Consider the following 25,093-nt stretch of genomic DNA (forward strand, 5'->3'; position numbering starts at 1 on the left):
TCTAATTCTACAGTAACACCATCTACCTCACCTACTCCTATGGTTACTATACCACGTACTGTCCATCATGAAAATCCTCACAACACTCATACTATGATCACTCGGGCTAAAAATGGAATATTAAAACCCAAAGGTTATCTCACAGACTATAAACAAGTTGAACCTACCTTGGCCAAGGAAGCCTTAAAGCATAATCATTGGAGGAAAGCTATGGAAGAAGAATATTCTACTTTAATGAAAAATGGCACATGAGAGCTGGTAAATCCAATGCCAAATCAAAAGGTAGTGGGCTGTAAATTGGTGTTTAACATCAAACGGAACACTGATGGGTCTATTTCTCGTTATAAGGCACGCCTTGTAGCCAAGGGTTTTCACCAAACAGTCGATATTGACTACTCAGAGACTTTCAGTCCAGTTGTGAAGCCTATCAGTATAAGGGTTCTCTTTACTTTAGCCCTAGCTAACAATTGGAATCTTCATCAAATTGACATCAACAACGCCTTTTTACATGGGCTTCTTCAAGAAACTGTACTTATCGAACAACCAACTGGTTTCATTGCTACAGGCTCTAAACATCTCGTGTGTAAGCTACGAAAAGCTCTCTATGGTTTAAAACAAGCCCCACGGGCGTGGTTTGAAAGGATTAGCACATTTTTAGTCTCTCTTGGTTTTATTGGTTATTGTGCTGACCCATCACTCTTTTTTGGGATCCATAATGGACAGTGTTGTTACATTCTAATATATGTTGATGACATTGTTTTGACAGCGAGCTCTGATTCTAAAGTAGAATTTCTAATTTCCACTCTTCATAAGAAATTTGCACTCAAAGATCTGGGCAAACTCAGTTATTTTCTTGGGGTTCAGGTGTCTTATCCTACTACTGATAGTCTTTTCCTGTCTCAATCAAAATATATTACTGACCTACTTCAGAAAGCAAAAATGCTTGAAGCAAATGCTATATCTACACCTATGATCAGTGGGGCTTTAGTTTCTGCTAGACATGGTGATCTACTTCCGGACCCCTTTCTCTAGAGAAGTGTAGTTGGAGCGTTACAGTATGTGATTCTCACCAGACCAGAAATTTCTTTTTCAGTAAATAAAGCATGTTAATTCATGAACACTCATTAGCAAATGGTTAAAAGGATACTTAGATATCTAAAAGGGTATTTCAATCATGGATTACTACTACGCAAACCAACTACCATGCTTTTACAAGGTTATTCTAATGCCGATTGGGCATCAGATCCAGATGATAGAAACTAAACCTCAGGCTACTATGTTTATTTGGGAGCAAATCCTATATCATGGGGTTCTAAAAAGCAATCGATTATATCTACATCAAGTAGACAAGTAGAGTATCGTGCTCTTGCTCTTGTTGCGACCGAATTAATCTTGCTTCAAATGCTATTTCACGAACTTCATATTACTATTCCATCTCCTCCAATGCTCTGGTGTGATAATCTGAGTTCGGTGCACCTCAGCTCCAACCCTATGTTGCATTCCAGAACAAAACACGTAGAAATTGATATCTACTTTCTTCGTGATCTGGTAAAATCGAGAAAAATTAGGGTTCAACATTTACCTTCGACAGCACAAATCATCATCTTCTCACAAAACCTCTTTCTGCTGTGTGTTTTCTCCAACTTATGAACAAGCTCAATGTATGTGCCCCAACATCCATTGGCTTGAGGGGGGTGTTAATGTAACCATTGATGGACCAGCCTCGGCTTCTTTTTGGGCAGCCAAACGTGCTACAGCGGCGTGGGCCCTAGGCCTAGAATTGTGTCTGGCGCAATTTCTGCCACTTTTTTCTTCTTTTGCGTTTTCTTTACCACTTTGGTCAAACTCACCTCCTCATCTGTAGTCTCTCTAGTAGCAACAAAGTTTGGGTCAGAAACATTCAAACTCGACAAGGAAGGAGTCTTACCTTGTGAAGAAGAAGAAGATGATTCCTCCATGGCCTCACTAAGGACATCCATAGGACCGGATGTTCCTTCTTGCTCTTGTGCAGGGGGCTCCTCATCAACTTGCTGAGATTCGTGTACCGGAGTTTGTACTCTCACTTCATATTGTGAGATATCGTCATTGTCTTCCTCGTCCTCAAACTCATCTCCATGCACTTCTTGGGGTAATTCTCCAAAATCTTCATCTTCTCTATCAACATTCAATTGTTCTTGTGCTGCCCCACAATTTCCATCATCCTCCAATGGGTCTTCTGCCCTTGCTTCATTCAACGCCACCAAAATTTCGACAATTTTCAGCGTTGTCCTTTCCTATTCTAAATCATAAAAAACTAGGGGCTTTTTAGTCAAGATAGGATCTGGAAAAGATGGAGACAAAATACCTTGTAGAGTGGCCGGTGGAGTCTCATCCATAATTGCGCCAGGCGCAATTTGGCATTGAATTTCGACCGTGGTCGAATCTGAGTGCTCCAAGGGCTCTGTGTCGTGTTCTGAGTCTCCACTAACCTATTCTTGACCTTCAACATGCACAGCAACAGTAGTGGAAAGAGGGGGAGGCATAGAAAGTTCTAAAGACTCGGAAACGGGGTTATCTTGAGAAGATTCATCCTACGACGTATACTCATGTTATTTAACTCAAGTTGAATCACTTCGCTCACTTTCTTTGAATTTTCCATGAATTCTTGCCATTTTATGTTTATTTCCTCAATTTTCGCATAAACCCTCTCATTCTCTTTGTCCCTAATTTCGTTATTTTTACTGAACATCTCCGCTCTCTCTTGAAGTCTAGCTATTTCTTCATCTATGACAACACCTTTTTCCTCTAGAGATTGGTTTTTTAGAAGATAAACTTTATTAACACCTCATAATTTCTTTTCACTATGACCCTCTTTATTAACCCTAGCATCATGAGATTCCATATTGATTTTTTCAGAATTTTTACCACCTATGGATCGATTTCTCCTAGGGTTCATTCTTATAGCTTCCTCATATTTTCTTCTTTGTTCCCTAGGATCAAAAACTAACTTTTCATGAGAAATCCTAGGAGGTTAAAGAGGAATCATATCCGGTTTGGTTGGTGGAGGCAACAACACTCTCTTCTTTTCCATCTCTTTGTTGTGTGGCTTGGAGGAAGATGAACCTTCAATGGTTCTTGAGTTTGCTTCACGATCGACAACAAAAATCCCTCCAACAAACCCTAAAAGTGCCGAAAAAGAGAGAGATGAAAGAGACTTTGAGATTTCTTGAGAAAATATTTGAAAACAAGTGAGAAAATTGTGGTAAAAATCGTGAATGAGGTGTTTTCAAATCTTAGGGCTTTTTGTTTTATGTTTTAAAACCTATTAAAGACATAATTTGATAAAGGAACTAACTCAATTATGCATGAGAACTCCCTTATACAAGGTGAACCCCCACAACAATAATAAGAATAACCCCAATAACAAGATGATGAATCAACGCAAGAAAGCTAAACAGATTTATGCTTGGAAAAGATGATCAATGATCAAGAATAAAGGAGAACTTGTTCCTATATTCAAGATTTCAAACTCTCCACAACCTAATGGACCAAACTAGATTGAAAGTTCTAAAACATGCATTCTAACACAAGAATACAAAGAAAGCTTAAAAGCTTGAGAGAGACTAAACTCAATCTGAAATATTCATTCATCAAAATGTTGTGTTTGGAAAGCAAATGTACGTCCATATTTATGGTAATTCAAAAGACATAATGAAAAGACACAACCCTTGGATGAAAAGACACAACCCTTGAAAAATACATAATAAATTAAATATGTGGATGAATCTGGATTTTTAGATTCATGAAGTTTCTTGGAGGACAAGATGTCTTTTCAAGCTTGAAGGGATGCAACTCTTCACCAAATGTGAACACCTTAGCTTGGAAGTGACCATTCCACCTTTCTTGTAGTCTTTTAGCTCTACTCTTGTGATTGGACCTTGTGGCATAATGATTGGCTCATGATTGGGTTGACTTTGAGCATAAGCTTCGAGCTGATTTGAGCTTCCTCCTCTTGTAGGCTTTCCTCATACACTCCGTGATGACTCATTTCTATATCATAATTGGGTTTAAAATTGGGCCTCTTTTTGATTTAAAAACAACCCAAAGCCCATTTAAATATAACCCACATAAAGCCCACGAAAGCCCTAACCATAACTAGAAAAAAATCGATTTTGTCTCAAGACGAGGGTCGGATCTTGATCCTGCAAAATTCAAATGCAAAAACAAAAATTAGATTTGGAATCTACACAAAAAAGCCTTAAGGAAAATGTAAAAATTTCGCAAAAGAAAAGACAAAAAATATTTTACATAACAACGTCCCCCAAACTGTCTGAGGGACTGTTTCCACTGTTTCTCATGGGTCTTTCAGTATTACAGAGGTTTTACCTCTGTCAATATATTCGCCATAATATTTCTTAACTCGATGCCCATTTACCTTAAAGATATTACCATTAGAACCCTTTAAATCCACCGCTCCATGTGGATAAACATGTTCAACTACGAATGGGCTCGACCATCTAGACTTAAGCTTACCTGGAAACAACTTTAATGTGAGTTAAAAAGCAAAACTAAGTTTCCAGGTTCTAAATTCTTGTCCATTATCTTTTTATCATGCCACTTCTTAGTTTGTTCTTTGTACATCTTAGTATTCTCATAAGAAAACTGACGAAATTCATCCAACTCATGTAACTGGAGCAATCTCGCTTCACCTGCAGCAACATAATCAAAATTTTTTTTTAGTTTCCGCGTAGCCCAATATGCTCTATGTTCTAATTCTAACGGAAGATGACATGCTTTACCAAAAACAATGCGATATGGGGACATGCCTAATTGAGTTTTATAAGCAGTTCTATACGCCCACAACGCATCATCAAGTTTAATAGCCCAATCCTTCCTATTTACATTCACGGACTTCTCTAAAATTGATTTTATTGCCCTATTTGATACCTCTGCTAGTCTATTAGTTTGTGGGTGATATGCAGTAGCCATTTTATGGTGACTGTTATACTTTTTAAGCAAATTACTTACTGCCCTATTCAAAAAGTGCGTACCCTCATCACTAATCAAGCATCTAGGTGTACCATATCTAGTAAAAATAAACCTTTGCAAGAAGAGAGAAACTACCTTGGCATTGTTAGTAGGGGTGGCCAAAGCCTCAACCCATTTCGAGACATAATCAACAGCTAAGAGAATGTAATTCTTACCAAATGAAGGTGGGAACAGACCCATGAAGTCGATGCCCCAAACATTGAAAAGTTCAACTTCCAATATTGGGTTTAAGGGCATCTCATGCTTCCTTGTCAAGTTACCTGATCTTTGACAGCGGACACATCCTTGAGTGAATATATGAGCATCTCGAAATAGAGACGGCCAAAAGAAACCACTTTGGAGGACCTTTGCTGCAGTCTTACGTCCAGCAAAATGCCCACCATATGGTGATTTTTGGCATGCCTCTAGAATCTCCTTTTGTTCGTGCTCAGCAACACACCTACGAAGAATATTGTCAGGTCCTAGTTTAAACAAGAAAGGTTTATCCCATCTATAAAACCTAACATCATGAAAGAACTTCTTCATCTGGTGCTTACTCAAATCATTAGAAATTACTTTGCTCACCAGTTAGTTCGCATAGTCAGCATACCAAGGGACTTCAGAAATAGTTAAAAGATACTCATCCACAAAATGCTCTTCAATCTCACAACTATCATGTTTCAAAGAAGACTCTAGCCTAGATAAATGATTCGCTACTTGGTTTTCTGTTCATTTTCTATCTTTTATCTCTAAGTCAAACTCTTGTAACAACAAGATTCATCTAATCAACCTAGGCTTAGCTTCTTTTTTAGCAAACAAGTATTTAAGTGCAGAATGATCAGTAAACACTATCACTTTAGTCTCAATCAAATATGAACGAAACTTATCAAATGCGAAAACAACAGCCAAAAGTTCTTTCTCAGTCACAGCATAGTTCAACTGATTACTATTCAAAGTTTTACTTGCATAATAAATAGGATGAAGAATTTTACCTTTTCGTTGACCCAACATCACACCTACAACAAAATCACTTGCATCACACATTAGTTCAAATGACAAGTTCCAATCTGGTTTAATTATGATAGGTGTTGAGCTAAGTGCATTCTTAAGTGTCTCAAAAGCTTTCAAACAATGTTCATAAAAAACAAAGGGTCGATCCACTTCCAATAACTGACACAAAGGTTTAGAAATTTTCGCAAAATCTTTTATAAAACGGCGGTAGAAACCCGCGTGTCCGAAGAAACTTCTAACACCTTTTACAGTTGTAGGAGGGGATAGTTTAGCAATCACATCTATTTTAGCCCTATCGACCTCAATTCCTTTTTCTGAAATTCTGTGACCTAAGACTATACCTTCACGTACCATAAAATGACACTTTTCCCAATTAAGCACAAGGTTAGTCTCTTCACACCTTTTTAAAACATTCTCTAAGTTCTCTAAACAAACATCAAACGACTCACCAAACACAGAAAAATCATCCATGAAAATCTCTACCATGCTTTTTATCATGTCTGAAAAAATAGCGGTCATGCATCACTGGAAGGTAGTAGGAGCATTACAAAGACCGAACGATATTCTCCGGAATGCAAATGTCCCATAGGGACACGTGAATGTGGTCTTTTCTTGGTCCTCCGGAGCTATAGTAATCTGGTTGTAACCAGAATACCCATTGAAGAAACAATAGCATTCTTTCCCTGCAAGACGATCAAGCATTTGGTCAATTAAGGGTAATGGAAAATGGTCTTTTCGAGTTACCTTGTTTAACCGACGGTAGTCCATACACACTCTCCAACCAGTCACCGTTCTAGTTGGGATCAACTCGTTGTCGTCGTTTGTAATCACCGTCATACCACCCTTCTTGGGAATGCATTGAACCAGGCTAACCCAGCTGCTATCCGAGATGGGGTAGATCACTTCAGCATCTAACCATTTTATGATTTCCTTTTTGACCACCTCTTTCATTTTTGGGTTAAGCCTCCTTTGGCACTCGATAGAATTGGTGGCTCCTTCCTCCAGGATGATTTTGTGCATGCAAAATGTAGGGCTAATTCCTCTTATGTCCGCTATGGTCCATCCAATAGCCCTCTTGTACTTTGATAAAACCTGCAAAAGCAAAGATTCATGTTCATTAGACAAATATGAAGAAATGATAACAGACAAAGTATCGTTTAAACCCAAATAAGCATATTTTAAATGAGAAGGTAGGGGTTTCTTTTCCAATTCTGGAGGTTCAATGATGGAAGGTTGCAAGGCCTTCAAATCCGTTATTGTCGGCTGCAAAAACTCAAAACGCTCAGATTGGGGCAAAATTGCACCAGGCGCAATTTTGGATTCTTTTTCTGCAGCCTCTAAATCTGCTTCTAAGTCTTCCACCATCATTTGCTAGAGTTCCTCTATGATTGCCCCTATTGTAGAACACTCATCGACTTCATCTGGGAGACACATCGCATCGAGGACATTGAAGGTTACCTGCTCATCATTGACCTTCATCGTGATCTCTCCTTTCCTGACATTGAAAACCGTATCTCTAGTTGCTGAAAATGGCCTCCCAAGAATGATCGGCACCTCAAGATCTGCTTCACAGTCCAAAATTATGAAATCAGCGGGAAAAATAAACTTATCAACTTTAACAAGCACATCTTCTATTTTTTCTTCTGGTTTCTTTATGGATCTATCAGCTAGTTGTAAAGTGAAAGTAGTGGGACGAGCTTCTCCTATATTTAACTCTTTAAAGATAGAAAGAGGCATAAGATTAATGTTTGCTTCTAAGTCACACAATGCTCTTCTTAGGTTTTTACCTCCTATTGAGCAAGGAATAGTGAAACTACCTAGGTCCTTACATTTAACAGGCAATGGATTCCTTAGAGCATCACTACTACACTTTGTCAAGGCTACCGTCTCATGCTCACCTAAATTCTTAAGCCTAGATATGATGTCTTTTAAAGACTTAGTGTAGTTAGACATTTGTTCTAAAGCATCTATGAGAGGTATATTGATATGCAACTGTTTTAGAATCTCAAAGAACTTCTTAAAATGACTATCCTGATTCTTTTTAACTAGCCTTTGGGGGAAAGGTGGAGGAATCTTAATATTACCTACCTGTGGACTAGTGTTGGGAACTACTTGCTTACCTTTATCCGCCTTCTTACCTTTTTCTTCTGAACTTACAGGTTCTACATTCTCTTCTTGTTGTGGATTGGAGGTGGATGCAGGAACAAGTGTACCTGCATTAGTTCCTTCGTCTGGAAGTGAGGATCCATCATAACTTAATCCGCTTCTCGTGATAACCGCCTTACAGTGCTCCTTTCCCTCACGATCTCGCATCGGGTTTTCTGTGTGTCCAGGCATGTACCTTAGGGTCTAAATTTCTGGTCATTTGCAATCTGCCCCACTTGCATCTCCACGCTTCTTATCGCAGCGTCAGTTCTTGTCATGAACTCTTTCATCATGGCCTCCAAACTTGCGTTGCTACCACTTTGCTGAGTAGTATTTTGACCTCTTTGCTGATTCTATTGTTGCAGCTGCGACGTCGGTTGAGTTGGAAAACCAGGAGGAGTGTAGTTTTGCTTGTATTGTTGATGTGCACTGCTACTAGCTACTCCTTGGTTACTCCAGGAAAAGTTTGGATGGTGCCTCCATCCAGGGTTGTAAGTGTTTGAATACGGGTTGAAATTCCGCTGGGTACCTTGACCTACATAGAAAATAAACGCTGCATTAGCTGGACAGTTCTCATACAAGTGGTTATCACCACAATAGACACAAGATATATCTAAAATTTGTAAAATAGGAGAGAGTTCATGTAACGCCCCAGGATTTTCAACATTCAAACAGGGAACGTTACTAAAAGTGTAACAACCCGTATTTTCCAATACGGTCATTCTGACAAAATACGGAAGCGTAAACAACTAAACACTAAATTAACGGAAAGAATTCTTTATTTAATACGATACTATGACAAAAGATAAGGACAAGTCCAACTTTCAAACAAAAAAAAAAACCTACACTAGAATAAAGCCAAAGAATAACTACCATAACTAACTAAGTTCTCATAAGCTAATAACAATGGAAAATACTAAAGATTTCAACTCCTCATGCCAGAACGCTATTCCTCAATCACTATCTGAGCAGTCATTTGAACCTTCATCTGAAAACATTTAGAAAACATAAAAAAAATGAGTACAAAAATACTCAATAAGCAATTTCCATAACGAATTTCAAAATTCATTTTCCTTTCAAAACATTCGTAAACAAAACTACGAACAAATCAAAACTTTTAAAGTCCTTTAAAAATATTTAGTACAATTTTCAAAACTTTAAACAATAAACTAGATTTTCGAAAACAAAGACTTCAAATAAGATAAAATTTCCAGTCAATTAAGACAAACTTTCATTCTTTCAAAACAAACTTTAATTCGATCAAACTTCAAATCCTTCAAAACAAACTTTCTTTCAATCAAAACTTTCAAAGTTCATTCTAAAACACTTGGTACAACTTTCAAACTTTTGAATAACTAAATCATTCAAACATTCAAAACAATCTTACATTCATTCATACTTTCAAAATCCGAGTGGAATGTTGCATTATTTGGGTAGCCTACAGAACATATGTGGTTACGCGTCGGTAACACCAAATCAATCAAAAGCTTCTATCAACCAGAACAGAGTTGTCGAAATAATATCGACCAGAACAGAGTTACTTAAGTGTGAGACCATGTGAGTGAATAACACACACATGAATCTTCATTCCCAAGGAATGTCAAACCATAAAAGTACCTTCCCACAAATAAGCCAGAACAGAAATCCATCAATTTCAAATTAGGCTACTACCCCAAATAAGCAAAACGTTCCTCAAAACAAAATCATGGCATGTCCGGATAGCCCTATCAAATCAATCAAAAATATCTTTCAAATAAAATGCAAAACAAACACTTACTTTAAATATTAAATTAATTCAAAACATTGAAATAATTTAAAACAAACTTTATCAATCCTCCAAAACGTGATTTCAAATATTTCATAAATAAACAAAATATCAATTTCAAACCATTAAATAAATCTAAACAAAACTTTATCAAATCATTTAACAATACTTCAAATACTTTGCAAATAAACATAATTTCAATTGTCAAATTAGTTTTCAAATCCATAATAAGACTTGAATTTCATATGCAAGATATCAATTTCAAATCTTCCTATCAAATCCAAAATACATTTTAGTTTTTGAAATATGACAAATCACTTACAACACTTTTCGAATGGATACGGTAAATTACTTACGATACTTTTCGAAGGGATATGATAAATCACTTACAACACTTTTCGAAGGGATATGATAAATTACTTACAATACTTTTTTGAAGGGATATGACAAATTACTTACAATACTTCTTCCTTGGTAGTTGTCAACTTAGAGGCCTAGAAACAACCAATATCCAAAATCAATTCTTAAATCCTATCCAAGGATTTAAATTTCAACCAATTACTAACCCAAATCTTATCTACCCAATTTTCCCATTCAAAACACTTTTTTATGCAAAATAATTAGGAAACTATGGATTTGGGGCTACAAAACGAGATCTGAAAACTAGGTTAAAAAGCCTCTAAATTCAACAATGACAAATTTTAAAATTAGAAGAATGGATATAAATCAATACGAACTAAATTTACAACAAGTTTCTCAATAAAACCAGCTTAAAAATCTTCTAAACAATTGAAATTTTGGGGATTTTAAATCTGAAAATTTTTCTGTTTTATAACATAAAACGTCCAAGAATTTTTCATAAAACAATTAACAATTTACTAATTTATATAGAAAAATCAGATCTGAAAAACCGTATATAAAACCTTTAAAACTTGGTAAAAACATATAATTTTTCATGTAAAAATCATAACAACAAACTATAATTTACAGGATAGAAATAGGTAAACTTTTTATGCAAAAAGAGTCTCAAATTAGCCCAAAAACAATCTCATAAACAAAAAGATTCAAACCAAAAATTTTGGAAAATTTTTAGGGCAAAAGTCCTTAAAATCTTTTATTCTATAAAACAAAGACCTCAAAACTTTTCCCAATGAACTGAATTAAAGAACTACAAATCAAGAAAAATAAAACTAAAACAATGAGAAGGAAATCTTAGCGATCTTTGAGAGAAAATACCAAACTCTTCTTCCTTTCTTTTCTTTTTCTCTTTGAGAGAAAACTAGGTCTAACAGTTTAACAAAATAAAACCTAGGGTTTAAGGGCTTTTATAACAAACCCTAATGAATCCTTATTTAAAAAGGACAATAAAAACATAAAGATTTAATAAAACTCTTTCTTTTTATTTTTTAAATTCTAAGAAAAAATTATCTTTTAAAAATAATTAGAAAACAAAAAAGGTTTATCTTTGAGAAAATTAAAAGGAAACAACTAAAAAAAATAATATATATATATATATATTTATATATATATATTTATATATATATATTTTTTTTTGGTTGTTACAAACACCCCACCTAAAAAGAAATTTCGTCCTCGAAATTTACATATCTTGCTAAACGAATAATTCAGGATATCTATCTATCATATCCTTTTCAGTTTCCCAAGTAGCTTCTTCAGATGAATGATTCCTCCATAAAACTTTTACAAGAGGAATAGTTTTATTCCGTAAAACTCGATCCTTCTTGTCCAAAATTTGAATTGGAATCTCGTCATAAGTTAGGTTTTCTTTTATTTGGAGTGGTTCGTAGCTTAGCACATGTGATGCGTCTGCAATATACTTCTGAAGCATTGAAACATGGAAAGTATTGTGGATTCGATCTAAGGTAGGTGGTAAGGCCAAACGATATGCTACAACACCCACCTTTTCTAAAATTTCAAAAGGTCCAATAAATCTTGGACTAAGTTTTCCTTTTCTTCCAAATCTTAAAATTCCTTTTAATGGTGAAACTTTCAGAAATACCATGTCTCCAACCTCAAAGTTCAATTATTTTCTTCTAACGTCATCATAACTTTTTTGACGACTCTGGGCTGTCTCCATTCTCTGTTTGATTAAGTTAATGGACTCGTTTGTCTTCTGCACTAATTCTGGTCCCAAAATTAAATTCTCTCCAGCTTCACTCCAATTGACAGGTGACCTGCATTTTCGTCCATAAAGAGCCTCGAAGGGTGCCATTCCAATGGTTGCTTGATAGCTATTATTATAAGAAAATTCAATTAAATGCAGATGTTTCTCCCAACTCCCTTGAAAATCCAACGTACAAGCTCGAAGCATATCTTCCAATGTTTGAATTGTCCTCTCTGTTTGGCCATCGGTATGCGGGAAAAGCAGTACTGAAGTCAAGTCTCATGCCCAGAGCCTTATGCAAACTTCTCCAAAACTTGGAGGTAAACTTGGGATCTCTTTCCGATACTATAGAGATCGATATACCATGCAGTCGAACTATTTCCTTGACATAAATTTGAGCCCATTTTTTTGCTGTGTAAGTAGACTCTCCCGGTAAAAAGTGAGCTGATTTAGTTAAACGGTCAACAATGACCCACACAGTCTCAAAACCATGTTGTGTCTTGGGTAATCCAGTCACAAAATCCATTAAGACACTCTCCCATTTCCACTCAGGTATAACCAACGGTTGGAGGGGTCCCGATGGTCTTTGATGTTCAAATTTTACCTGCTGACATGTTAGACAATTACTAACAAAGTCGGCAACGTCTCGCTTCATTCCTATCCACCAATAAGTTCTTCGGAGGTTTTGGTACATTTTTTAACTTCCAGGGTGAACCGAGTATGGAGTATTATGAGCTTCAGTCATTATCTCCTTTTTAATAATCTGGTCATTTGGGACGCAAAGACGATCACCAAAACCATAAAACTCCATCACATGACACTGAAAAGTCAACTCGTTTAGATTTGCTAACATCATCGACAATCTTCTTCAAAGCTGGATCTGAAAGTTGAGCATGCTTGATCCTGCTAATTAAAGATGGTTTGACCACCAAGCTAGCCAACAGCGACGATACACTCTCTGTAGTCACATCAATCGCTAACTTCTCAAAATCTTTAATTAAATGCTCTTGAGTCGTAAGTAAGGCTGCTGAGTAACCTGAAGACTTTCTACTTAAGGCATCTGCCACCACATTAGCCTTACCAGGATGGTAGCTAATAGTGCAATCATAATCCTTAACTAACTCTAACCAACGTCGTTGACGCATATTCAATTCCTTCTGAGTGAAGAAATATTTTAAGCTCTTGTGGTCGGTGAAAATCTCACAATGAGCACCATACAAGTAATACCTCCAAATTTTTAAAGCAAACACAACTGCGGCTAACTCCAAGTCATGAGTAGGGTAATTTTGTTCATGGTTCTTGAGTTGTCGTGAAGCATAGGCAATAACTTTACCATTTTTCATAAGTACACAACCTAGCCCATTTCTTGACGCATCACTATAAACCACAAAACCTGAGTCCCCACTAGGAACAGTTAAAACTGGAGCAGTAACAAGTCTCTTCTTCAATTCCTGAAAACTTTGCTCACAATCTTCTGACCACTGAAAACGTGCATTCTTTCTTGTTAGCTGAGTCAAAGGAGATGAAATCTTAGAAAAACCTTCCACAAACCTTTTATAATAGCCAGCCAAGCCAAGAAAACTTCGAATTTCCCGTACATTGGAGGGTCGTGGCCAATTCATAACTGCCTCAATTTTGCTTGGATCCACTGAGATCCCCTTTTTGGACACCACGTCCTAGAAAGGCAATGCTCTTAAGCCAAAACTCGCACTTCTTAAATTTAGCATAGAGTTTCTTCTTCCGTAATACCTCTAATACTTGTCTTAAGTGCGACTCATGCTCAAGTTTTGTCTTGGAATAAACTAAGATGTCATCAATGAAGACATGACAAATTTATCCAAGAAATTATTGAATACCCTGTTCATCAAATCCATAAAGACAGCTGGAGCATTAGTCAATCCAAAAGGCATGACCAAGAACTCATAATGGCCATAACGTGTTCTAAATGCAGTGTTTTGGATGTCACAAGCTTCTAATCTTCAACTGGTGATAGCCTGACCTCAAATCAATTTTTGAGAAAACACTAGCGCCTTGAAGCTGGTCAAATAAATCTTCAATCCGAGGGAGTGGGTATTTATTCTTTATAGTCACACGGTTTAGCTCTCTATAATCAATGCACAAACGAAGAGATCCATCCTTCTTTTTAACAAAAAAGACTGGAGCACCCCAAGGAGAAACACTTGGACGAATAAAACCTTTGTCTAACAACTCTTGGATTTGTTCCTTGAGTTCTCGAAGTTCGGCAGGGGCCATTCTATAGGGTTCTTTGGATAATGGTGTCGTTCCCGGTACCAAATCAATAGAGAATTCAATCTCTCTGTCAGGGGGCAGACTAGAAAAATCTTCCGGAAAAACATCAGTGAACTCGCGGACTACAGGTAACTCTTCAATTGATTTACATGTCTTCTCCGTGTTAACTACACTGGCTAGATAACCCCAACAACCATTCTCAATTAGCTTAGATGCTTTAAGTGCAGATATAATCTTTGGAAGAGGATATACTTTTACTCTCTTAAAATGAAACTTTGGTTGATCTGGAGGGGAGAAAAAGACCTCTTTTTCACGGCAAAGAATGTTAGCGTGACTTGCAGATAACCAATCAATACCCAGAATTGCGTCAAAATCAGTCATCTCAAGAATTGTCAAATCAGCAATCAAGTTTCGATCAGCAATACTCAATTGACAGGATTTAACTACCTTATCAGTATGTAGCACATTACCAGAAGGAGTGGATACCTTAAGTATATATAACTTAAGTCTACATGTATCAACTTAAACTTTCTAACAAATGTAGTCGATATGAAGGAATTTGTAGAACCAGAATCAATCAATACAAAAGCAATAATTCTAGTTATGAGGATGGTACCTGAAACAACATTAAGCTCATCATTAGCCTCTTGCTTAGTGATCGCAAAGACTCTACCCTTCTTACTTGATTTCTTCTAGTCATCTGTTTTTTGGCTCAGTGGACAATTGTTGATGAAGTGTCCTGTTTTTCCACAACAAAAGCAGGCTCCTGTCGCTTTGTAGCATGTCCCAGTATGGTTCTTGCCACATGTCTTACACTCTAACTGTTGTCCACTACTGCTAGAGCCTACCCTCTTATGAGGTTGACTCGAACCCTGTCCTCCGTAGAACTTCCTTTTTGAACCACCATCCTTGGAAAATGACTTCGTGTATCCTCTGACAAGATCTAAGCTTTTTGCAACACCTCGGCATAGGTCATCAATCTAAAGGCAGCAACATGCTTCCTTAATTCTGGTCTCAAACCCCTTTCAAATTGTCTTGCTTTCCTCCAATCAGTGTCCACCAAATGAGGGGCGTAGTGAGAAAGTTCTTCGAACTTCTTTTCATACTCTATCAGAGGCAGTCTTCCTTGTTCTAACTTGATAAACTCTGCCTCTTTATTCTGTCTAGCAGTCGGGGGAAAGAATTTCTCAAAGAAAAGCTCCTTGAACCTATCCCAACCCATAGGATTTTCAGCGACATTCCACGTCCTACGAGTCATATTCCACCATTTATTTGCTCCTCTTTTCAACATGTAAGTAGCAGAAGCCACTTTCTGGCGATCATTGCATTCCATAAAGTCAAAAGCCTTCTCAATTTCCTCGATCCATTCTTCAGCAACAATTGGATCTATGCTTGTACCATAAAAAAAGGGTGGATGGAGCTTTCTGAACTGTTCGACCACACGATTGACTCCATCATTGGCTGGAGCATTCCTGTTAGTTCTTTGGTTTTATGGAACAGCTGGGATATTATCTTGCGGTTCCTCAACAGTTGTAGTCCTACGGTTATTAGCCCTTCGTGGCGACATTGTTCTAAAAAGCATGTGTCAACCAATCTTTAGCAGTATGAAAAACAATAAAATAACTATATCTTAACGATATAGTGAGTAACCATCACATAGAAATCAAACACTCTCGAAAACTCAAAATTTCAAAACTATCAAACCTAATGTTCTGGCATGAACTTTAGCACTAAAATTACACTTAAGAATCCTAGAGTCTACATGACCTTAAACCATCGCTCTGATACCAACTGTAACAACCCGTATTTTCCAATACGGTCATTCTAACAAAATGAGGAAGCGTAAACAACTAAACACTAAATTAACGAAAATAATTCTTTATTTAATACGATACTATGACAAAAGATAAGGACAAGTCCAACTTAAAAAAAAAAATCTACACTATAATAAAGCCAAATAATAACTACCAGAACTAACTAAGTTCTCATAAGCTAATAACAATGGAAAATACTAAAGATTTCAACTCCTCATGCCAGAACGCTATTCCTCAATCACTATCTGAGCAGTCATTTGAACCTTCATCTGAAAACATTTAGAAAACAGAAAAAAAAAATGAGTACAAAAATACTCCATAAGCAATTTCCATAACGAATTTCAAAATTCATTTTCCTTTCAAAACATTCGTAAACAAAAATACGAACAAATCAAAACTTTTAAAGTCCTTTAAAAATATTTAGTACAATTTTCAAAACTTTCAAAATAAACTAGATTTTCGAAAACAAAGACTTCAAATAAGATAAAATTTCCAGTCAATTAAGACAAACATTCATTCTTTCAAAACAAACTTTAATTCGATTAAACTTCAAATCCTTCGAAACAAACTTTCTTTCAATCAAAACTTTCAAAGTTCATTCTAAAACACTTGGTACAACTTTCAAACTTTTGAATAACTAAATCATTCAAACATTCAAAACAATCTTACATTCATTCATACTTTCAAAATCAGAGTGGAATGTTGCATTATTTGGGTAGCCTACAGAACATATGTGGTTACCCGTCGATAACACCAAATCAATCAGAAGCTTCTATCAGAGTTGTCAAAATAATATCGACCAGAACAGAGTTGTCGACATAATATCGACCATAACAGAGTTACTTAAGTGTGAGGCTATGTGAGTGAATAACACACACATGAATCTTCATTCCCATGGAATGCCAAACCATAAAAGTGTCTTCCCACAAATAAGCCAGAACAGAAATCCATCAATTCCAAATTAGGCTACTACCCCAAATAAGCAAAACGTTCCTCAAAACAAAATCATGGCATTGTCCGGATAGCCCTATCAAATCAATCAAAAATATCTTTAAAATAAAATGCAAAACAAACACTTACTTTCAATATTAAATTAATTCAAAACATTGAAATAATTTAAAACAAACTTTATCAATCCTCCAAAACGTGATTTCAAATATTTCACAAATAAACAAAATATCAATTTCAAACCTTTAAATAAATCTAAACAAAACTTTATCAAATCATTTAACAATACTTCAACTACTTTGCAAATAAACATAATTTCAATTGCAAAATTAGTTTTCAAATCCATAATAAGACTTGAATTTCATATGCAAGATATCAATTTCAAATATTCCTATCAAATCCAAAATACATTTTAGTTTTTGAAATATGACAAATCACTTACAACACTTTTCGAAGGGATACGGTAAATTACTTACGATACTTTTCGAAGGGATATGGTAAATCACTTACAACACTTTTCGAAGGGATATGATAAATTACTTACAATACTTTTTTGAAGGGATATGACAAATTACTTACCTCTTTCAGAAATCCTACGAATCCAATTTAGTTCTTCCTTGGTAGTTGTCAACTTAGAGGCCTAGAAACAACCAATATCCAAAATCAATTCTTAAATCCTATCCACGGATTTAAATTTCAACCAATTACTAACCCAAATCTTATCTACCCAATTTTCATTCAAAACACTTTTTTATGCAAAATAATTAGGAAACTATGGATTTGAGGCTACGAAACCATATCTGAAAACTAGGTTAAAAAGCCTCTAAATTCAACAATAACAAATTTTAAAATTAGAAGAATCGATATAAATCAATACGAACTAAATTTACAAAAAGTTTCTCAATAAAACCAGCTTAAAAACCTTCTAAACAATTGAAAATTTGAGGATTTTAAATCTGAAAAATTTTATGTTTTATAAAATAAAACTTCCAAGAATTTTCCATAAAACAATTAACAATTTACTAATTTATATAGAAAAATCAGATATGAAAAACCGTATATAAAACCTTTAAAACTTGGTAAAAACATATAATTTTTCATGTAAAAATCATAACAACAAACTATAATTTACAGGATACAAATAGGTAAACTTTTTATGCAAAAAGAGTCTCAAAATAGCCCAAAAACAATCTGATAAACAAAAAGATTCAAACCAAAAATTCTGGAAAATTTTTAGGGCAAAAGTCCTTAGATCTTTTATTCTAAAAAACAAAGACCTCAAAACTTTTCCCAATAAACTGAATTAAAGAACTACAAATGAAGAAAAATAAAACTAAAACAATGAGAAGAAAATCTTAGCGATCTTTGAGAGAAAATACCAAACTCTTCTTCCTTTCTTTTCTTTTTCTCTTTGAGAGAAAACTAGGTCTAACAGTTTAAGAAAATAAAACCTATGGTTCAAGGGCTTTGTTGAAGGGCTTTTATAACAAACCCTAATGAATCCTTATTTAAAAAGGATAATAAAAACATAAAGATTTAATAAAACTCTTTTTTTTTTATTTTTTAAATTCTAAGAACAAATTATCTTTTAAAAATAATTTCTAAAACAAAAAAGGTTTATCTTTGAGAAAATAAAAGAAAACAACTAAAAAAAATAATAATTTATATATATATATATATATGTATGTATATATATATTTTTTTGGTTGTTACAAAAAGCCACTTAAAATGTATCACTCGTACTAGAGAATTAAGCCACTAGAAATACAAATTTTGACAAATCTCACCACGCTTCTGCTGCGCTGCTCTAATTAATAACTCACATAAGCTGGCATTAAACAAAACAAACAATGCTAAAGTTCTAACGAACTCAAATCCTTCTCAGTTAATAATTTAGTAACAATCCAACCATATAGAAACCTTTCACCGCAATCTTCACTAATCAAAACTATCCACTACACAAAACTAACTTTCTCGAATAGCAGCAAAGAGAAGGCCAATTCAAGTTCAGCTTGAACAAATGTATTATCCTGATAATTATCCTCAATAGATCACATCGTCAAAGTTCAAGTAGCTAAATAAAATGTATGTTCTCAAAGAGTAGTGCACTGTCAGCCCTATCACATCCTTTAAAAAAAATAGAACTTAACAACCCAATTTAATAATCTCAAAACATACTTCGTTACAAATAAACAACTATAACTATCCTATCCAAATAGAAACTTAACGACGCAGCATTAAATGGTCTCTCTAGTCAAGTCTCCTCCTCGCCATCACCATCCCAACAGCTAGCTCGATACCTGCAACACTGGAGGGGAAAAAGAGGAATGAGTACAACCACAGTACTCAGTAAGCAGCCCTTATCTGAGGGTCACGCACAAACAACATGCTTATCAAGATACAATGTGTCATACTTATCAAAGGACCAACACAACATGTTTATCATTAATCTTGAGCCCTAAATGAAAGAAACATATTTCAAGAAGCAGTTTATGTATAAGTTTAACTAAAAATGTACCATACATGTCAAACTCAGCCTCACATCTTAACTCACTAGTGCTCTTTCTTGATTCCTCCAAGACTTGCTCTTTCTTGATTCCTCCAAGACTTACCCTTCGAGTCGTATCGACCCCTGACCTCGCATAGCTAAAGCATCGACACTGCTCTATGGTGCTCGGTGTTGGACCTTAACATTTATCCCTAAGGCCTCAACTACTACTCAACGTATTGGCCCTTGGCCTCAAAGCTACTCCTAACCCATCACACTATGTTAGTCCTCCAAAGTCTCACTCCTCGAATCGTCTCGGCCCTTGCAATTTATCCCCAAGGCCCGACATTCATCTACAGAGGCTTGGCATTCGACCTTGCCATTTATCCCCAAGGCTTTGAACTGTGCACCACATTATGTTAGTCCTCCAAGTCTAACTCCTCGAATCGTATCGACCCTTGCCATTTATCCCCAAAGCCTGACACTCATCTAAAGAAGCTTGGCGTTCGACCTTGCCATTTATCCCCAAGGCATTGAACTGTACATCGACCCTTGACATTTATCCCCAAGGTATCGACGACTACTCAACGTGTTAGTCCTTGACCGCCACCACACAAGACCCAATACTAATTCAACAAATTATAATCACCGTGCCGACCCCCGACCTTTTGTACCCGAAGCCTCGACACTCATCTTTACCAAGTTGGGGTATTGATTCCCGACCTTCGCACCTGGAGCCTCGATACCCAACTAGTGACGTGCCAGCCTTTTGGCCCTGCTAGTCCTCAATTTACTTTATTACATCCTGGAACTCTCACCAGAGATCTACATGCTTTTCAGCCATGACCCATGCAAAAATTATCTCACAACAATGGAACATACGTGATACACAAAACCTATGTCACTATCATCCAGACATGGCCATCCAACATCACGAGGACACCCTTCTCTCAACACTCAACATGCTTTACACACCACAGCGTAGATAATTCACAAAGAGACGTAGCCGACATATATCCATATACGCATCCAACACTCTAAGAATTTCATAGTTATCAGAACACCAACATATCCCATTCACTTCATTAAGGACCAAACTCTCATCAGAGCCCTATTACATACTTTCTAGGTAATGACCCATGCAGCCCTCAACTCACAATAAAACCAGCATGCTTTTAGAACCAAAAACAGTAAGCTAAAAATGAAATGACATGTCCAAGATGCATACACAACACAACAGATTTCTTCCACATTATTTCCACATTATTTCGGTATGCTTTTATGAACACAACCATACAACGATAAAACCATTCATAATCCATAATGCTTTCATAAATACCACTAAGCATCAAATCCAACAACGCAAAGCAAATCAGTTATAAACAACCAGAACCAACATGATTTCATCAAACTACTTATTACCATTAGCCAATATTCACAAAGTCATACCCAACTTACATATTAATAAATAATAAACACACCGAAAACACCAAACAATTCATACATATTCAAACAACAAACATCCCCCAAGTAAGAACTACTTACATGGCCATAACACTACTAAGCTCGCCGAAGTATTCCCTAAAACAAACGAGATTACATTTGCATTAGAAATCCATTGGAAACACTTAAATTAATTGAAACCAAGCTTGAGGTGATTTATTACCTACTAACTCACAGTAAAAACTCTTGGGCTAGGAGTGGGTCGATGTCGAATAAGCTCGGCACTTCAAAACTAAGCTAGAAAAGTCTCGGGCTTGCTGGTCCTACGCCGAAAAGGAATAGGTAACTCAAATCAACCTTCTTTTGAGGGTCGGCAAGTGTCGAAAGGATGCCGAAAGGGTTGGGTATCATGGATTTGGCTTCGAACACCAGTGGGTATCAATAATCAAGCTTCGTACAAGGGTGGGTAAGCGTCGAATAGATGCCGTCGGGTGTGGGTATCGCAAATCGACTTCATACGAGGGTGGGTATCGTGAATCGGGCTTCGTTTGGTTATGGGTCAACGTCGAAAGTCGCCAGAACAAAGGAATCGTCACAAATCGGGGCCGAGCATCACAGATTCAAGCTCAGGTCGCCGGATCAGAGCCAACACCGCTGCTGCTGTAGGGGTGACGTGCCAGATCTGGCTCGTGGAGGCAGTGCCGCCGTGGGTTACGTTGGAGCGTAACAGGGCTCGCCGCTGCACCTAATCGTGGAACAAAACGCTGCCACTGCAGAACAACCCGTACCGTCGACCTTTGCCTACCAAAGCCGAAGGAGTGCGCCACTGGCCGGTGCCCTCGAGATCCCGTCGATCTCTTCGGGCATCACCGTCGATGAAGAGCTGCCCGAGGTCGACCTTCGTTGGTAGCCGTCGTCGCCGTATGAGGAGATGTCGCCGGTCGTTGTCGCTACCTCACCGGAGAAGAAGAGACGTAGGGGTGGGGCGACTGCTAGGTAAGTAAGGGGAGGAAGAAAAGAAAGAAAAGAAGAAGAAGGGGAAAAATTTTAGGGTTTCTTTTAGTTTAGTTTTGTTTTAAATTTCTTTTTTTTCTCTTTTTTTTTTTTAAAAAAAACAATGTTTTAAAACTAAAAGCAAACATTCCCAATTTTTTTAAAAGAAAATCCCTCTTAGTTTGTTCTAAAGCTAAAAAGTCCAATTCCCAAATTGTAAAGGAGGCCCAACTAAATAAAACTAACGGCCCAAAATTACACGTTGGTCGTTAGCATAAAACTCACAACAACTTGAAATAAAATAATTAACTTTAACTCTAAGACCCAATAATAAAGACCAAAAATTTTAAAGTAAAAATTCCAAATACCTCATATTAAGAACGAAATAAAATCTCCTTCCAAAATTTGAAAACTCTGTTTATCTTAATCTGACGAACTTAATTCTAATTTACCCACAATTACAACTCCAAAATTAGAAAATCCAAGAATTAAAATTATCAACTTAGAGAAAAAAAACCAAGGCACTATTTATTTCTTAAAATAAACGAGCCAGAAAACGCGGGGTAGTGACAGTTTTGGTTTCCTTCTCCATTGTCAACTGCTTTAACATCTGGTTCATAGCCGCCATTTGAGCTTGCATTGAAGCTACTGTGTCTAACTCAAAAATTTCAGCTGATACTTGCTTCTTTGGTAATGACCTTCTTATTTCGCCTTGGTCATTAATGTCTGTCATCTTATTCCATATATCAACGATCACATTTACCGACTTCTCTAACAACGAGCCATTGGCTGCAGTGTTCAACATCATCCTTGATGAACGATCCAATCCTCTATAGAATTGTTCAATCTGCACACATGCGAGCAATCTATGGCTCGGGCATCTTCTAAGTAACTCCTTAAAACGCTCCCAAGCTTCTTGAACTGCTTCATTCTCCTTCTGTCTAAAAGACACAATGTCTTCTGAAGGTTTGCGTTCCTGGTCAAAGTGTGGTACTTCGCCAAAAATTTCTCCGTCAGTTCCGCCCATGTGTTGATAGAATTTGGTTCTAACGCGTTTAGCCAAGTCCTTGCACCATCCCTGAGAGAAAAAGAAAACATTTTTAATCTTAGTGCATCCTCAGAGAAACCAGGAAGTTGAAATGCATTAGCTATTTCAATAAAGGATTTGAGATGGGAGTAAGGATCTTCGTTAGTCAATCCTCCGAACTGGCCCATCGTCTGTAACATCTAGAACATGACTGGCTTGAGCTCGAACTGTGCAGCTTGGGGTAAAAGATTGTTTATCCCTGAATTTAGGTTGTGGAACGCATGAGTGACATAATTGTGCATGGCTACATCTCGATTTTCTTCTAGAAGGATCCGATTGGGAATTTCTCTTGCTCGGTTTGCTGCACCTTCACCTGCCATATCTCCATTTACAGGTGGATTTTGTGGCGGTGGAGGATCTTGTGGATTTCTATTCATCTCGATGGTCTCTTCTTCTTCAACTTCTTTCTCTTTTTTACTTTCTTATCTTTTCTCAACCTCTGCTCACTCCTTCTCCTCTTAAGGGTTCTTTCAATCTCTGGATCAAAGGTCAACCAACCAGACCCTGTGCTAATACACAACTCCCTTAAATGTTAGATATAACAATTAAGTTCAATGACAGAGGTATGCAACAATCACACAATGAAACAATTCACTTGAAAAGAATATGATTTAAAAACTTATGTCCCCGACAACAGCGCCAAAAACTTGTTGGGATTTTCTCTACCTTTAAAAAGATTAGAGACTCGTGCAAGCACCACGGTCACAAGTAATACTCGGAAGTAATCCAAGGTCGAATCCTCAGGGATTTGTTTCTTTTCAAAATCAAGTAATGCAGTGAAATGGTTCAAATATGCAATTGCAATTTAGGAAGAAAATAGTGGTGAAATGTTGTCATTTGGGGTTTTAACTATCAAGCAATTTAATGAAACTCAACCTCTTTGTCTCCTACCTTAGTTTTGATGCAAAACATGGAAAACAGACTATGTTGGGAAAATGCACTAGGCGCAATTCCTGACTTTTCTTGGGATTTGAGTTCTACTCTTTCACTACCGCTTTTGGTTGCTGCAGAGGCTAGGGTAACCTACAATCATATTCCTATGTGTGATTACAATCCTAGAGAATATCTACCAACTCATTTGCATTATGGGTTAGAGGGCCTATACCTAGGACCATGTTTTATACGCTTATTCCTAAGTCACATCCCATATTGGTTTCCTATTATTTTACCTAACTCACATTTCCCAAAGGTTGAGCTTTGGTGTATAAATCAAGTTTTCACTGGCCAAATGGAAAAAAGACGTAAAGAGAAGTTTTTAGAAACCAACCCAAAGAAGTGTCAGGCGCAATCTGGCCAAAATCACGAGCGTGTTGAAAATCAAATCATTTGACTAAGGCATTCCACAAGGAGGTTGATAACTAATTTAGAACATAATTAAATGAAAGTAAATGCACAAAACATAAAGAAAGTATTTTTCATTGAATTTAAATGAATAAATGAGCCGTACAAGGAGTTTTAGCTTGACCCTCTTCTCTCTCGAGCGTGAGGGGAGTTGAAACTCGCTAAAGAACTTTAAAAGAACAGAATGAACAAGGAACGGAAGTACGAAACTGAATTAAATGCAGTACGAAAGGTAAAAGCGTGAAAAACGAAGAAATGAACAACTAGAACATGAACATAAACCCTAAAAACATGTTCTACAACTAGAAAGCATCTAAAAGAAGATGAAATGAAGCTTGGAAGGGATGATTTGCTGAGGGATGAATGACTTCATTTTATAGCATCATAGGTTGGTTGAAACTCCACTCCATTTTAGGTGGAAAAGGGTTGAGATTCACCTAACCACCTCACTTTCACTTGGACTCACGGTTTTGAACATGTGGGAAATGTCCTCTTTGCCCTTCATTAATCAAAACGTGCGTTTTGACAAATTGCCCTCCAAAAATGCGCCAGGCGCAATTCTGCAAATAAAAACAGAATTCTGTTATTTTCTTCCAACTTTGACCGCATTTATCTCATATTTTTCCTAAAGTACCATAGTTTGACATTAATTGCAGAAATAATCTATGTATGTTCT

The 25,093-nt window shown here is 36.6% G+C and overlaps 1 long non-coding RNA gene, 1 other non-coding gene and 1 pseudogene across 2 annotated transcripts; 1 reads left to right on the plus strand and 2 right to left on the minus strand.

Moving 5' to 3' along the window:
- Window positions 1-1,751: 1,751 nt before the first annotated feature.
- Window positions 1,752-8,355, minus strand: LOC148209684 (uncharacterized; annotated as a pseudogene).
- Window positions 8,356-19,071: 10,716 nt separating this feature from the next.
- Window positions 19,072-22,041, minus strand: LOC148209685 (uncharacterized). The gene is made up of 3 exons (XR_015793284.1): window positions 21,220-22,041; window positions 21,099-21,134; window positions 19,072-19,373 (listed from the first exon to the last, which is right to left on the minus strand). It is a non-coding gene; the product is annotated as an uncharacterized LOC148209685 (long non-coding RNA).
- Window positions 22,042-22,852: 811 nt separating this feature from the next.
- On the plus strand, window positions 22,853-22,958 carry LOC148209686 (small nucleolar RNA R71). The gene has a single exon (XR_015793314.1). It is a non-coding gene; the product is annotated as a small nucleolar RNA R71 (small nucleolar RNA).
- The last annotated feature ends 2,135 nt before the right edge of the window (window positions 22,959-25,093 follow it).

The sequence above is a fragment of the Momordica charantia genome (genome assembly GCF_013281855.1).
Source record: "Momordica charantia cultivar OHB3-1 chromosome 8 unlocalized genomic scaffold, Mcharantia_2.0 BLBB01000008.1, whole genome shotgun sequence".
Classification (NCBI taxonomy): Eukaryota; Viridiplantae; Streptophyta; class Magnoliopsida; order Cucurbitales; family Cucurbitaceae; genus Momordica; species Momordica charantia.